Genomic DNA, 16353 nt, shown 5'->3' with positions numbered 1-16353 from the left:
CATGACACAGTTTTCAGTTACAAGCCATATGTGAATACACGTTATGTGTCTTTAATGCAGGGTTTCCATTGCCCTCTGCATCCTCATGCAGATCATTGCTGATTCACCGCCTTTTGGGGCAGTTTCCCACCCCAAGGACGAGAGAGTGCCCTGAACCTGCTCCTCCTCCATCTTTGACAAGGCCTTTGGCAGAATGAAGGTGATTTCTTATATCGGAAATATTCAGCCGCCAATGCTGATTATTAAACAAGCTGCAAGTAGTGGCGGGTTTCGAACGCGGGGCCGGGGACATTTTGATTATGAATCAAAGACGCTACCCCTCCCCCTTTTCATTGTGGACATCATAATGGATAACACAGAGAAAAGAAAGCAGATTAATCCCACTGCACCTGTCCTCCGAAGTCAACAAATGATCCCCAAACCAAATCTCCCATTGAGGCTGATAACGGATTTCAGAAAATCACCCACTTACAAACTCGCAGGATGGATGTTAAAATTACTATCTCAGAATTTCAAAGTACACAAAGGCAGAACCATTAAACACACTACACAGCTAATACAACAAATAAAAGATGTAAAAATCCCAGACACAGTAACACTTTTTTCATTTGTTATATAAAGCACATATTCCAGCATACCAGTAAGAGAAACAATAGACATCATAGACAAAAACCTGAAGACACATAGCCGACTCCCTAATGATCCGATTAATGAAATACTCATATCAATTAAGCTCAAAATTGAACAAAATTACTTCCAAGTCAATAATGAAGCTTGTTTACATCAAGATCGATTATCAATGGCCTCCCCAGTTTTAGGAGCCTTAGCAAATATTTTTATAAACCACACAGAACAGATAATTTTCACAAAAATAGAATCAAAAGAATATAAAATCTCATGCTGGTTCAGATATGTGGATGGCATCCTCTGCTTTGAGAAGAATCACAAATAAAAACTTAAAGACTACATACTGATGTGAACAAGGTAAATAGAATATAAAATACACAATGACAGGAGAACAGAATAAGTAGATTAACTTTCTGGACACAACAATCAAAAAACAAAACAATAAGGATGTGTTTGAAATTTACTGTAGACCCACAGTAATTGACAATATCATTCCCCAATCCAGAAACCACCCACCCTCACAAAAGCAAGCAGCACTTCGACACACGCTACATAGATTCAACACAGTGCCACTCAACAAAGAAAGCTACCAAAAACAACTTGACATAACAATGAACATAGCCAAAAACCAATGGTTTTTATACTAACATAGTCGCAGAGCTAAACAACAAAATTAAAATTAAATAAAAGCAGAAACCACAAAACCACAGACACCAACACCACAGAATTAAATTCAATCACAAACACTCAGAGCCATAGCAATTACACAGAATAATCAGAAAAATATAAGAGAATGACGTACAAACACAAATTCACACATAAAAACACCAACATTTTCAAAAGAGAGGGCACAATCATAGCGTACACAATAGACAATCTGTCCAGAAATACACCTCAAAACCGACAAAAGACATAGATATACACCAGAAAACAGGTACATATCAATTACTGTGTAACACTTGTGATGGAAGATGCGTAGGACAACCAGGCAGACCACTTGAAGTCAGATACAAAGAGCACATGAAAGCCTGGAAATATGGGACAAATCACTCAACATTTGCAGAATATCTAAGAGACCACAATCACAAACCAATCTCTAGAGAAGAAGACATGAAAATAACTAGAATCAATAATAAGAAACACTTCCTAACCCTGCAAGAAAATTACCACACACAGAAAAACCAAAGCAGAAAAGAAAACCCTTTGAACAATCATGTACACATGACAAACAACTAATTGTTTACACTAACAGATAAAATAGTGGACTAACCCTCGCATAGAGGATTATTATCGTAGTAATAACACCACACAACCTCTTTCCACTCACTTGTCTGTGAACCTCATATCAGCTTAGCACCAAAACTTTCAACCACTCTCTACAATTCACGGTGAATAACCACCGGCACACACACACACACACACACACACACACACACACACAAACACACAAAGACACAAACACGAACATGTACATATACACTCTTTATCTCTCTTACACACAGACACACAAAATACTACATAAGTATACACACTCTTTCTCTGTCTCTCTCTCTCTCTCTGTTACACACACACACACACACACGCGCGCGCGCGCGCACACACGCAGACACACACACACACACACACACACACACACACATGAACGCACACGTATACACACATATAAACAAGAGCAGAAATGAATAGGCGTTAGTTTTTAGCATATACTTTATTACGTTGACAACAGGTACATTATCAAACCGAGCACGAAGAGACAGTGCAACACAGTAGTTACGACTCCAAAGCACAGTTTTCGGTAAAATATTTATAACTAGTGACAGAAGACTAATAGTGCTCCGCAACAATTAGGGCAGAGAATATGAAAATTATGAGGAAAAATGTTCATAACATGTCAACATGCTTGTGTTTCGCAAGTGAAGTTATAGTGCGAGCTACAACATGAGATCGGATGACGGGAAACACAGATGCCAACCAAAAAAGCGAAGAACTTAAGTGACGACTTACGTAAAAAAAAAGGCGTGGACTGTTTTATAATCTAGTAACATTGTATGTTAAAACACAACTGTATTATTCTAGATTCCACTGACGGTGCTTTATGGAAAAAGGCAAAGCACGCCTGGAATAAAAAAAAATGCAGCAGTAAAGTGCGGTTTTCATTTACAAAATAAGCAATGGGTGAGTGAGTACACAAAGTTGCTCTAGAACAAAAAAGAAAAAAAAAACGGAAACAGAAAACTACTGTTTGTTGGATGTATTCCAAACCACAACCTGTATGTTATTTTATCTTTTTGGGATAAATTAGAATATTTGTTATGTCCCAGGCAGTTTGTCCAGGGACTTTTAAGAGCTATTCTCTATTCATCAGGGAGTTGGAAATGAATTTCACCTGTAGAGAACGAAAATACAAGTGTAAAGTTTCTTCAGAAGTTAAACACTATTACACTATTACTTAACGCAACAAAGCACAGACAACACTGAATTTTGTTGTAAAGATACGACGGTTGACTGAAAAGTAATACCTCCACTTTCATAACGCTTCAACAGTTGGCAGCACTGGTATACGGCAGCTACTGGCTTGTTCCACAGCCTCTTCTCTACAGCGTCAGTTGGCGGGAAGCCTTAGCATTGAACGGTTGTGTTGCTACAGTGGAAAGTATGGAACCCTGCGCAGACTGTCGGTCAATGCTATTTAAGCAACCTGTATTCATTGAATTCTTGACAGCAGAAGGTGTCACTCCAAAGGAGATTCATCAGAGAATGAAAGCATTTTATGGTGATTGTGTAGATGTGAGTACTGAGCGTTGTTGGGCGAGTAAGTTTGAAGATATTGAGGCGGGAACATCTGATCTGCCTGACAAACATAGAGTTGGACGTCATGTGACAGCAACCACTGAGTTTCACAAGCAAAATGTTAACAGATTGATTCAGGACGATCGTCGTATCACTCAGAGGGGAACTGCAAGCACAATCGGAATTTCACAAGAATGTGTGGGTCACATTATTGCTTTGCTTGGCTATCGGAAGATCTGTGCATGATGGGTACCCCAGATGCTAACTCTTGGAATGAAAGTGCACAGACCTGAAATTTGTCAGGATCTCCTTTCGCGCTACGAGAATGAAGGTCACGCCTTTCTCCATTCAATCGTGGCAGAAGATGGTCCTGATGAAGACCTTGAGAGAACTGTGAGACTGTGGTTGTGGGAACAGTGTGTCGACTTCTTCCGTGACGGCTTCAGAAAACTTGTTCATTGTGGAGAGAAATGCATCCAATAGGCTGGCGATTATGTGGAAAAGTGAATATTGGTAATTAAACTTCACATTCTAAGGATTATTTCTGAGTTTGATTTATTAAAATATTCCCATCCAGACCCAGTTAACGAAGGTGGAGGCATTACGTTTCATTCAACCCTTGTAGGTGGAAGTCAGTTAAGCGACATTGAAGGTCGTCGCATGAGGACAAATTATTCCAGGAACCACAGACCCACGATTACTGATCAAGTTGATTGCTAGAGAGTCACACGAGTACTTGAATGAGTAATGTACTTAGAAGGATTATTGTAGATTTGTTCTGAAAGCAGCATCTGGATTGGATAACTTTCTGGGCAAAACTTACCTGTGTTATAAGCGAATGACATTGACTGCAAAATTGTATACAGTAACTGTCAATTTTGTTTGCTGTCTGTTGAGGGTTTAAAGCAATCAAACCTGGCACATTATATTCATGTACATGTGGAATGTGATTGTGTGTAAATGAAATGGACTTCGGCTATACAGTATCATATAACGAAAGGAAAATATTACTGGCCTGATGGTATTGGGCAGAATACATCCCTTTACGTTTCAGTAGTTTCTTAGGTTAAAGACATGCTACTAATACGCTAAACACAGTATTATCTTTCTTGTATATTATTATCTATTTGTGTTAGTTTGCCGAACAGCACTCGTTACTTCGTACATACAGCACTCCTTTTTGCGAATATGTCTTGGAGATTTAATAGCGCTTCCTTGTATTCTTTGTTTATGGTCTTTATTTAAATATTTTTGGAAACATCAACACATTGAAGAAATGTATGTATAGTTAGGCCAATTTTGTAAGAAAGGCAAAATTACACACCTGGTTGCGATTTGAAGCTATTGTGAAACATTAGCTCTGGGTTCAGTTCAAATAAAGTATTGTTTTCCGAGATTTTCATGGTATGACGGACTACATTTGTCACCACATGATTTTATATCAATTGTCGAATTTCTTTAACATCTACTGAACATCAGATCAATCACACAGGTATTTATAATATTCTTTAGAATCAGTTACTTATTTTTCTGTGTGTTCTCGCACTTTAACTGTTTGAACACTGTAAATCCGGGGAGAATTAGCTACACATTCATATAAGGAAGGATGGAAAACTAAAAATCTAAGTAACAAGTGTTTCGCGATCAGAGTAATCGGAAGTGGAGACAAAAAAATGGCTCTGAGCACTATAGGACTTACCGTCTGAGGTCATCAGTCCCCTGGAACTTAGAACTACACTACTGGGCATTAAAATTGCTACACCAAGAAGAAATGAAGATGATAAACAAGTATTTATTGGACAAATATATTATACTACAACTGACATGTGATTACATTTTCACGCAATTTGGGTGCATAGATCCTGAGAAATAGGTACCCAGAACAACTACCTCTGGCCGTAATAACGGCCTTGATACGCCTGGGCATTGAGTCAAACAGAGCTTCAACACGACACCACAGTTCATCAAGAGTAGTGACTGGCGTATTGTGACGAGCCAGTTGCTTGGCCACCATTGACCAGACGTTTTCAATTGGTGAGAGATCTGGAGAATGTGCTGGCCAGGGCAGCAGCCGAACATTTTCTGTATCCAGAAAGGCCCGTACAGGACCTGCAACGTGTGGTCGTGCATTATTCTGCTGAAATGTAGGGTTTCGCAGGGATCGAATGAAAGGTAGAGCCACGGGTCGTAACACATCTGAAATGTAACGTCCACTGTTCAAAGTGCCGTCAATGCGAACAAGAGGTGACCGAGACGTGTAACCAATGGTACCCCAAACCATCACGCCGGGTGATACGCCAGTATGGCGATGACGAATACACGCTTCACGCTTCTAATGTGCGTTCACCTCGATGTCGCCAAACACGGATGCGACCATCATGATGCTGTTAACAGAACCTGGATTCATCCGAAAAAATGACGTTTTGCCATTCGTGCACCCAGGTTCGCCGTTGAGTACACCATCGCAGGCGCTCCTGTCTGTGATGCAGCGTCAAGGGTAACCGCAGCCATGGTCTCCGAGCTGATAGTCCATGCTGCTGCAAACGTCGTCGAACTCTTCGGGCAGATGAGTGTTGTCTTGCAAATGTCCCCATCTGTTGACTCAGGGATTGAGACGTGGCTGCACGATCCGTTACAGTCATGCGGATAAGATGCCTGTCATCTCGACTACTAGTGATATGAGGCCTTTGGGATCGAGCACGGTATTTAGTATTACCCTCTAGAACCCACCGATTCCATATTCTGCTAACGGTCATTGGATCTCGACCAACCCGAGCAACAATGTCGCGATACGATAAACCACAATCGCGATGGGCTACAATCCGATCTTTATCAAAGTCGGAAACGTGATGGTACGCATTTCTTCTCCTTACACGAGGCATCACAACAACTTTTCACCAGGCAACGCCGGTCAACTGCTGTTTGTGTACGAGAAATGGTTTGGAAACTTTTCTCATGTCAGCACGTTGTAGGTGTCGCTACCGGCGCCAACCTTGTGTGAATGCTCTGAAAAACTAATCATTTGCATATCACAACATCTACTTCCTGTCGGCTAAATTTAGTGTCTGTAGCATGTCATCTTCGCGATGTAGCAATTTGAATGGCCAGTAGTGTACTTAAACCTAACTGATCTAAGGACATCACACACATCCATGCCCGAGGCAGGATTCAAACCTACAACAGTAGCCGTCGCGGGGTTCTAGACGGAAGCGCCTAGAACCGCTCGGCCACTAAGGCTGGCGAAAGTGGGGACAGAAATTGAGAAGTATCCTACAGTTCATAGCAGATCAGTAACTTCTCAAACATGGTAGGGTATTCCGAGAGTAAATTTACCCCGACAGTGATAACAGGGAACGCACTCACCGCTACACCACTCGGAAAGAGTCCGAACAGACTGGCGCAGAGCGGCGGCAGCTCGCGGGGCGGCGGCGCGTTGAACGGCGGGCAGAGCTGGCCCTCGGCCATGGCGAGCGCCAGCTGCGACAGGTACACGTTGCGGTCGCGCCTCTGCTTCCGCGTCTTCCGCATACCCTCCAGCCGCTGCAGCCACTCCTGCACAGGGCATCTACCTCATCTGGATGTCAGGAGGCGAAGCGCGTCAGCTCCACGTCAGCCACACAAGGTAAGGCACACAGAATTACGAGCAATCTAACGCGGTACACCACAAGATTCTGTTTTGGGTTCCTCTGCTGTTCGTGTTGCGCATAAACGCAGTTTCAGAAGATGTAAATGTATCCTCTCTGCAGATAATGCACGTACAGGAAGAAACGGTAGAATAAGTTCCATTAGTTAAAAGACACCTAACGAACTATTTGAAAACACCAATGGATGGTTCGAGGTAAATGGATTAGCCCTGAGTTTTGGTAAGACTCAACAGATAGACTACAGCCTGAAAGGTATGTGCTAAGGTCTGGTCAGGGTAGCTCCAGAAAATAGTCAGTAGTTGCCAGATGCACGGTTGAATGAGCATAATATCTTTGAGTAGGAGGTTCTTTGATGGTTAAGAGAGCCAGGTGCGGGCAGTAAAAAACTGAAGGGTCGCAGGTAGGTGCCCAGAGAAAGCACACGTGAGCAGACAGCTTTAAGGCATCCTTTTATTCTGTGGAAGTATCAATGATAGGATTGTTCTAAATTAATTATTCAGAAAACCTGCATCTGACTGCGTCTGTGAACTTGTTTCTTGCACTCCTCCATTTTGCCAGCAATGCAACATGTATTTGACTCAGCAATAAAATTTAAGAGAATAATGCCGTTTATGCAGTTGCATTAAGATGGTACTGGAAAATTAACTTTTGACCCTGATGTTTACTTGGTTCTTTCATTGGTGGGTAACTTTATTACTAATTTTCATATTCAATTTAGGCAAAGGATTTGGATTATGATTCAGGCTGTTAGAACCACAATGTTGGTCTCAATATGTATACTGTTAAAATTTTAAGTCATACACAAAACCAACCGTAGCACGAAACACTCTTACAAAAATTTTACCAAACGCTTACTGTGTCAAACCTTGGACATACAAATCCTAACTCTGAATAGTATCTAACAAAACCAATTTGAAATCATTATATATCTTCTCTCATTTACGTGCTAATGTTTGGTCTGGGGCAGCGAGCGCGACCTACCTTACAGCTGTCACCACACGTCTGCTTTCTCTGGACACCTACCTGCGACCCCTGGGTTTTTTACTGCCAGCGCCTGGCTCTCTTAAACATCAAAGAACCTCCTACTCAAAGATATTATACTCGTTCAACCTTGCGGCTGGCAACTACCGACTATTTTCTGGAGCTACCCTGATCAGACCTTAGCACATACTTTTCAAGCCTTAATTTCAAAACCCACTGCTGCGATCATCAAAAAGTCTTAGCTGATCTACATTTTCAATGTTTGTGATTACTGTTGTTGCCTGTTGTTGTGATCTTCTGTCCGAAGCCTCGTTTGATACAGTTCTCCATACCACTCCACCAAGTGCAAGCCTCTTCAACCCGAATAAATACTGCAACTTGCATCCTTTTGAATCTGCTTAGTGTATTCCTCTCTTAATCCCCCTCCACAATTTTTACCTCCCACACTTCCCTACTAAACTGGTCATAATTGATGTCTCAGAATGTGTCCTAAGAACCGATCCCTTCTTTTAGGCTAATTGTACCAAAAATTCTTCTCTCCCCAATTCTACTCAATATTTACTCATTAGCTACATTACTCTCGGGTTTGTCGAGCCCTGTCATAGGCATCAGATGTGTTGGAAAAGCATTTGAATGGAATAGACATTGTCTTGAAAGAAGGAGATAAGATGAATCTCACAAAAAAAGGCAAAAGAAGAGTAATGGAATGTAATCGAATTGAATCAGACGATACTGAGGGAACTGAGTCAGGAAACGAAACACTAGAAGTAGTAGACAAGTTTGAAGACTAAATACTGTTTCGGGTGTTTTAAAAATAAAGACACAGCCATTTATAAGCATAAAATTTACGCATTTCATTATCATTGCCTCGAAATAATACGTTTAGGACATGAGATTCTCCTGCTGGTTTACGAAGTTCTAAACCGTTATTGAGTGCAAATCCCAGTTTATCGTGTAACAGGATTTAGTCTCCACAAAACTGTGTTGCGTGGTAATATTACTCGTGGATGTCTGTCAGTACGCCAAATATTATTGTTCAGTCCCAATTAGTTTCTTATTTACCCTTCAATAACACATTTCAAGTCACAAGCCTCTGGCTCCTAGCTCCCTCAAAAAATTTTTAAATCACGTATTGTTCCTGTTTATTTGTCCCAACAAATCTGGCCACGGCGGGTAAGCATGTAATAATGAAGGAGGTTTTATGGTCGTATTTTTGTAAGTTTGGAACACACGCACATCTTTTAACAGTTTTAAAATTTCTAATGGTGCGGCGGTGCGCTATCGGAACGAGCCGTGACATTACCAGAGCAATAAATCCTGAACAGAGGTGTAGAGTGGCAGTCTTTGGTCATGGTGTACAGCATTCTTAACACTGCGCTCTCCTTTTTCGCAGAACTTGGCCTTTCACCTGCTGTTACTTTTATCTGATTATCTGCCCTTTCACTACATCAATGCATCTTGCAGATAAGAATCTGGCAAAAAGCATACATGGCATAGGAATTTCGGCAGTCAAGCTATTGTCTGCGCCACTGAAAGCCAAGATAAAACGGGAGATTACATTGTCAAGAAGAGGGCGGAGTAGTGAAACGACAGTCGACCTAATATTATGCATTACCACACAATATTAAGACATAAATGGATCAGTTTTATGATCACATATTCATGAATTAATTTTTCGTAATTAGCTCCAAATACTTCAATGTCTAAGTTTTTTCTGTCAGTCTGAGTGGTTCTTGTTGGAGGCACTGAAAAACTCATACGATGAGCCTTGAGGCCGTACTGAAGGGTAACTGTGTACTGCATGACCATCAGATAATATCAGCCTCTACTTCTGTCAACCGGTCCGTCTTGAATCCTGTCCATATTCATTTAACACGGGCAGTTATCAACCATGTCACACGTGAAACTGCTTTCAAGATACGTAGATGTACCAGCTCTGCAGGCCGTCATGAACTTTTACCAAAATTGTTTACTCCGTCGATTCTCATTATTTTCAGGAAGTAAGAGTTAACGGGCGACCGATGACAAGGACAAAAGAGACGGAGCACTAGCTCATATACGACAAGGACTGCCTTTTGCAAAGAAACCATCCGGACATTCACCTTCATCTATTTAGGGCAACAACCGCAAATCTAAATCTGCATATCTGGACGAGGATTCGAAACCCATCCCTCTTGAATACGAATACTACTGGTTCACTTAGGCGAGACATTATGCTGTGAAATGCTACTTTCGTCAAAAATTTCTGCGCTTCAGAGTTGTACAAACTCTTTACGAATAACTTCTGCACAATTTACGAATAACTTCTGCACAATCACACAGACAATGTTACAATTTAAGGAGATGGTCGTAATTACTTAGCTTATTAAGTTTCCTAAGATACGAATTCGAAGATGAAGCTTTCTTTTTATTTAAAATAATAAATTCCATCTAGATTAAATACACATTACGCAGAAAAAATAGAAAATCATGACAAAGATGAAAGTTTACTAACTTATGGGTATTCCCTCACTTTCAAATGGAAGTTACATGTTGATTCTAACAGAAGGAAAAGTGTAGAATAAAGAAGTTCCATTTTTGGGGAAGAACGTCGACGTACGGAAGAAGGGAACGCTAAGAAAATTCAGGAATAGGATACCCTTAAAATGTTTGGAAGAACTCAGTTATAATGATCTGCTCCAAAAAATCAGTCCTTTCCCTGTGCTTTTTAAGTAAAGACGTATTTGTATGCCAGTCAAGAAGAAGAAAGTAATTCAGCTGACCAAGGACACTAAGTAAAACACAAGATAGTGAATATGAAGTTAGTTATTTGCTTATGTTGTAGGTTATATAATCAATAACTCGTTAGGTACATAAAATATATATTTTTACTTATTGAAAGCATGACAACATGCTGCCAATTTAAATAAATAGCCTCTTCATTTAATTTTAATCTACATTAAATTTAATAAATGTAGCTCAGTCACAAATATAAATTACCTGTTTAGAAATGAGCAGCAGAAAGAGTGGCAAGCATATGCGATTGTTATTTGTTTTGTCTGACACCGTCTACAATTCACAATGGCGGTTGTCAAATGGTTTAATGGCTGTACATTTTCTGTGCAAGAGTAACATTCAGTTGTGGACAGAATTTCTGAATGATACTTTACAAACTTCAGCCGATTCTCACAATACATTTCACAAAAGAGGAAATGTATTGTTAGTTTGTTGGCACTACGTCCACATTTTTACCAGCTGCCTTCATTAAGTTCGAGGATACACACCATATATTATCCTTGCACGTTTCTGTCCAGTAAATACTTCATATATATATCTGCGGAATTTCCCAGAAAATAATTCCGTATGATATTAATGAATGGCAGTATCATAACAAGACAAGTTTTAGAGGTATTTATCACGCAAATCAGCGGTTGAATGAAGAACAATGTGTTGCTGAACTCAGCGTTTGAGGAAATCTGTAATCTGTGAGCGATTCAAGTTCTGATCCCCACACACACCTGTAGGGATCCTTATTATTCACTCTTATGTACAGGGTGGCGTAGAGAAACGGGAAATTTCGAAATAACGTCATTTCCATGAATAAAATCATAAAACTAGTAATTTATTAACGAAAGTGAATGTATTCAGTATGCCATTATTCAGTATGTCTTTACAATCACAATGTCCAAAAGTGTCTCTTTACTTTTTAAAGATGACATCGGAAAGACGTGCTCCCATTCGGCGTTCACACTCTAACAGCCTGTTATGAAAACTCTGGAATGCACGGTGTAGCAAATCTTGGTGAATGGCAGTGATTTAGTTTTTAATGTTCTCCTTCAGTTCATGGATTGTTGCAGGACGTGTACGGTTTAAGATATCCCCACAGGAAGAAGTCGCACACACTAAGATCAGGGGATCCCGCAGGCCATGCAATGTCACCGTTACGTGAAATAATGTGTCTTCCAAACAACTGACGAACTGCTGCCATCGATTGTCCAGCAGTGTGTGACGTGGCTCCGTCCTGCTGAAACCACATGTTTTCGACGTTAAGATTAAGCTCGTACAGTCTCCGTGTAAGGAATGTTTGAAGCACTTCAACATATCGAGCGGATGTTAATGTCACTGCACTACCATCTTCACGTTCAAAAAAATAAGGACCGATAACACCATGACATGATACAGCACACCATATTGTGACAGTGGCGCTACGTAGTGGTCGCTGGTGAACCTCACAAGGACTGTCATGTGCCCAATAACGAAAATTCTGTTTGTTCACGAATCCGTTCAGGTGGAAATGGGCTTCGTCTGATATCCATAAGTTACCAAGGAAATTCGCGTCCTCGTTGATTTTAGCCAATATCTGGCTACTAAACTCCATACGTGACGCTGGGTCTCGTTCATGTAAGTGTTGCACAATCTGCAACTTATAAGGATGGAAGTCTAATTCGTGCAGTATTCTTTGTAAGCTTCGTCGCTTAATCCCTAGCGAAGATGCATGCTGTCGAACGGAGCGGCGAGGACTTCTCTCGATTGCAGCTCTAGCAGCTGCAATGTTCTCTGGGGTACGTACCGTTGGAATGCCACCTGGAGGTTTCTTTTTCAAGGCATATCCTGTTTCTTCAAAATTACGTACCCACGTTGTAATCGCATGCGCAGATGGGACTAGTCCATGACGTACAAGCTGGTAATGCTGTCGAAATGTTCTCTGCGCGGCAGTCGCACTATCACCATTTTTGTAAAACGCTCTCTTCACAGCTACTGCACGTTGCACGTTCCGCACCTGTACAATTCTCCATGATTACTAAATGGCAATGCGTTCACATCAATTGTGCAAAGTTTCGAACATCTGCCGGCGCTACAGTGCTGCCAACTGTAACGTTCAAAATTTCCCGTTCCCCTGCGCCACCCTGTATTTCCTGTTTGCCAAGCTCTGTTATTATTTATGATGATATTTCCGGCCTTGTACAGAACTGTAAGAACTTCTTTTTTCTTAGTGATAGGACATTTACCAATGTCCAATAAGTAACTTTTGTGAATATTTCATTAGTGTTTCTTCTGTTGTTTGATGTCTGTTGTCTCTGGCTACCCCGAAGAACATGTAGCAGTAGAAGATGAATATCAGGTGGTCTTAAATGTGTTTCTGACGCAGTGCACTACTTGGTCGCACCGGTATGTGATCCTATCGCAGACAGAGTCAGCATGTCTGATTAAAGGCACTTTGTCTAGTATGACGACCAGGCTGAATACTTTGGGTGGTTATCGACACTACTGAAATAATGTAGTTGCTTTTTTTGGACTCCACAATTCTGCACACAAGTACAATGTTTACAGTTGGCATACTGGACATTCCACTTTTTAGATTAAAGAAAGTCATCAGGAAGAGCATATGGTCAAAGAAACGAATTACAACAGCACGATGGGCTTCGACTGATCAGTGGAGACCCACCAATAGAAAAACAATGTCCAGAAAAGAAAACAGGCTTAGCAATCATTGCTCTCTGATAGTTACTCTCTGGAATTGTCTCCAAAATGAAATGAAAACTTTCGTCAACAATTCCTTAGCTTACCAAGCCTAATTTCTGTAACATTATTCAATGCTTTCACTATTTTGTAATGTTACGCTTACAATTACTGTGTCATTATTTCATTTTCTAACAAATATTTATCTTACTGTGCAAAGAAACCATCCAGCTATTCACTTTCATCGATTTAGGGGAACAACTACAAATCTAAATCTGTATATCTGGACGAGGATTTGAAACCCATCCCTCTTGAATTATTCTCATAATACAATCCTGGCATAAAAATTTATTCTAAAATCCTGTATCTGAATCATATCGATAAGATTCACAAACAAAATAATCACTGCTAGCACCGTGTCAGCTTCTAAGATTCGCATCTTTCAGTCGTTAATTAATCACCGTTGACAGCTTAAATTTAAACATCTTAGTATACACCAATCAGTAACCATATTGCGTGGTCGAATGTGAGTACCACATATTTAACGTTTTTTTATTTATTTTGCTCTGAAATGTTACTGTCTATTATATCTATGGATTGAAGACGTCATATTAAGAACTGTTATCAACAATAAAAAGAACATAAAGAATCTATGACGACTTACATTTATTACAGCAAAACTCAAGGGAAAGAAGAGAATGGAGTTGTAGAAATTATAACTTTTGTACCTGGCATAATGCTTTGTCCTTTTCATTCTGAAGTTCCTTCAAGTTTTTTTCAAAGAAATAAAGATAAAACTCAAAATCTTCTTCTAACCTGTCACTCGGACCCATCTGACTTTCCTGTTAGCAAAACCTTTGTTGTTTGCACACATACTGCATTTCCTAACTTTATTACGTTTCATTCCCAAAACGGACACTTCAGATTCGTGAATGAAATGCTATAGTGCTCGAAGGACACAATCATCTTTGCGACATTGTACACATTATAAAACAGAAATAAATGTTGGGTAATGTTTACGTTACAGAGAAACACAAACAGAAAATTTAAAGATGCTAGCACCGCTGAACAGATACTGTAAAATCTCTGCTAGCGTCAGTGTCAATTTATTTCACAACAGATTATTATCTTTGGTTGTTAAACATGAACGACAACACTAATGTAATGGAATTACATTTCAATTAACTTTTCCATTGGAAAGAACATCTGTACCTCACTGAACATTAAAGCAACTCGAGTACTCTTGATGTGTACTGAATTACATTAACTTTATATAGCTCTCGAAATGTAAAATACTTTACCTCGTATCGCTGAAGTGCACGAAAATCTTTGCTTTGCGTCCCATAACATTAGACTCAGAAATGTGAAACGCGCCCCACACAAAATATACCTGTAAATGCAGCAGAGAAATATTTTTTAATCCTATATTTCTTCTTCCGATCAACGCACCGTCGAATACGATTGCTGTTATTAACAGTAACATCTGATACGAGGTTTTCGACTTCATTGTGTTGCTGCAAAGAGTCACTTAATTTCTCCTGGTTGACATAATAGGCCTAATATTCCGAAGCTGCGTTCTTGACTGACACGAGTTTAGAGCTTTTTATTGAAGAATTAACGAGTACAAGAGATTTGGCTTAAGCAGAAAATGGTAAAATGTAAGAACATCAAGACCTCTATTACACGTAGCATCTTAAGTGTTGATTATTTCATACACCACATGTTTTTCACAAATTCGATGTACGCAGGAACGTAACTCGAAGACAGCTTTCACAGATCGATAATTATAATTAGTTGTGGTAAACAGGCTATACATTCTGAACACGAAAACCCTTTCCCTTTGCGTAAAAGTACTTATATTTTCGTTGATTACTGAATACCGTGAGGCATCATTATAGTTGATAGTTTCTTTGGCATATAAGTGTAAGGAATCAGACTGTCCGTTGTGGATACGTTGCTGGATCAGTTTTAAACACACAATTAATGAATTTAGCGAACTGACAGAAGAATACAGAAAATCTACAACCGGTAAAACCACATTAAGTAAAGAGTGCACTAAAATGGTATCAGTTAGAATTCCTAATAGTTGTTAGTTTTCATCTACTGCAGAGTATGTCTACCAGACAGACTTAACAAAACGATCAGGATTACTTATTATCGGATGAGCCACTTCTGTCGGGCACGTTCAGTGGATTCTGTGAGGACCACTTTTACATTGGATCCAGATTTCCTTGGGCGAGGACATCCTTTACCTCACACGCTTCCAGCACCCATCATATGAATCTTGTGATGATTCTTTAGATAAATGTTTGTTACAGCCACCTTTTTCGAAGACCGCTCAACGCTGTCAAATGAAGTACAAGCCTTGTAGGAATTGAATTCAGGTCAGATTTTTCTGTTAATATCTTATGCTAAGAAATAGGCTGAGTTTCTAATATTTTCTGTAAGCTCTCTAACAGTTATATGACGCTCGGCGCATAAAAGATCCTCGATGTTTTGAATATTACTGGAGATGTACCTGAATACCGACACTTTTCACTACTGCTATAATTTTTAGTATTATATCCATCTTCATCAACTGTAACTATACATACCGAAATAGTCAGCAGCCACTGATTGCCGGTTATTTCGTGACAACATTTTCCAAAATTTATGAAGAGGGTCATGTATTCTAGAACTGCAACCCACGTAAACAAACAATATCCTCAGCAAATCACAGTTTGGATTTCAGAGAAGTGTTCAACTGAGAATGCCGTTTACACATCCGCTCTCCAAACTTTAAAAATATTAAATAAGAAAATAGCACCAGCTAATATTTTCTGTAGCCTTTCGAAGTCATTTGACCGTTTGAATAGCAATATTCTTCTGGATA

Source organism: Schistocerca cancellata, chromosome 1 (genome assembly GCF_023864275.1).
Source record: "Schistocerca cancellata isolate TAMUIC-IGC-003103 chromosome 1, iqSchCanc2.1, whole genome shotgun sequence".
Classification (NCBI taxonomy): Eukaryota; Metazoa; Arthropoda; class Insecta; order Orthoptera; family Acrididae; genus Schistocerca; species Schistocerca cancellata.
The sequence above is the reverse complement of the archived record's forward strand: the minus strand, read 5'-3'. Positions refer to the sequence as shown.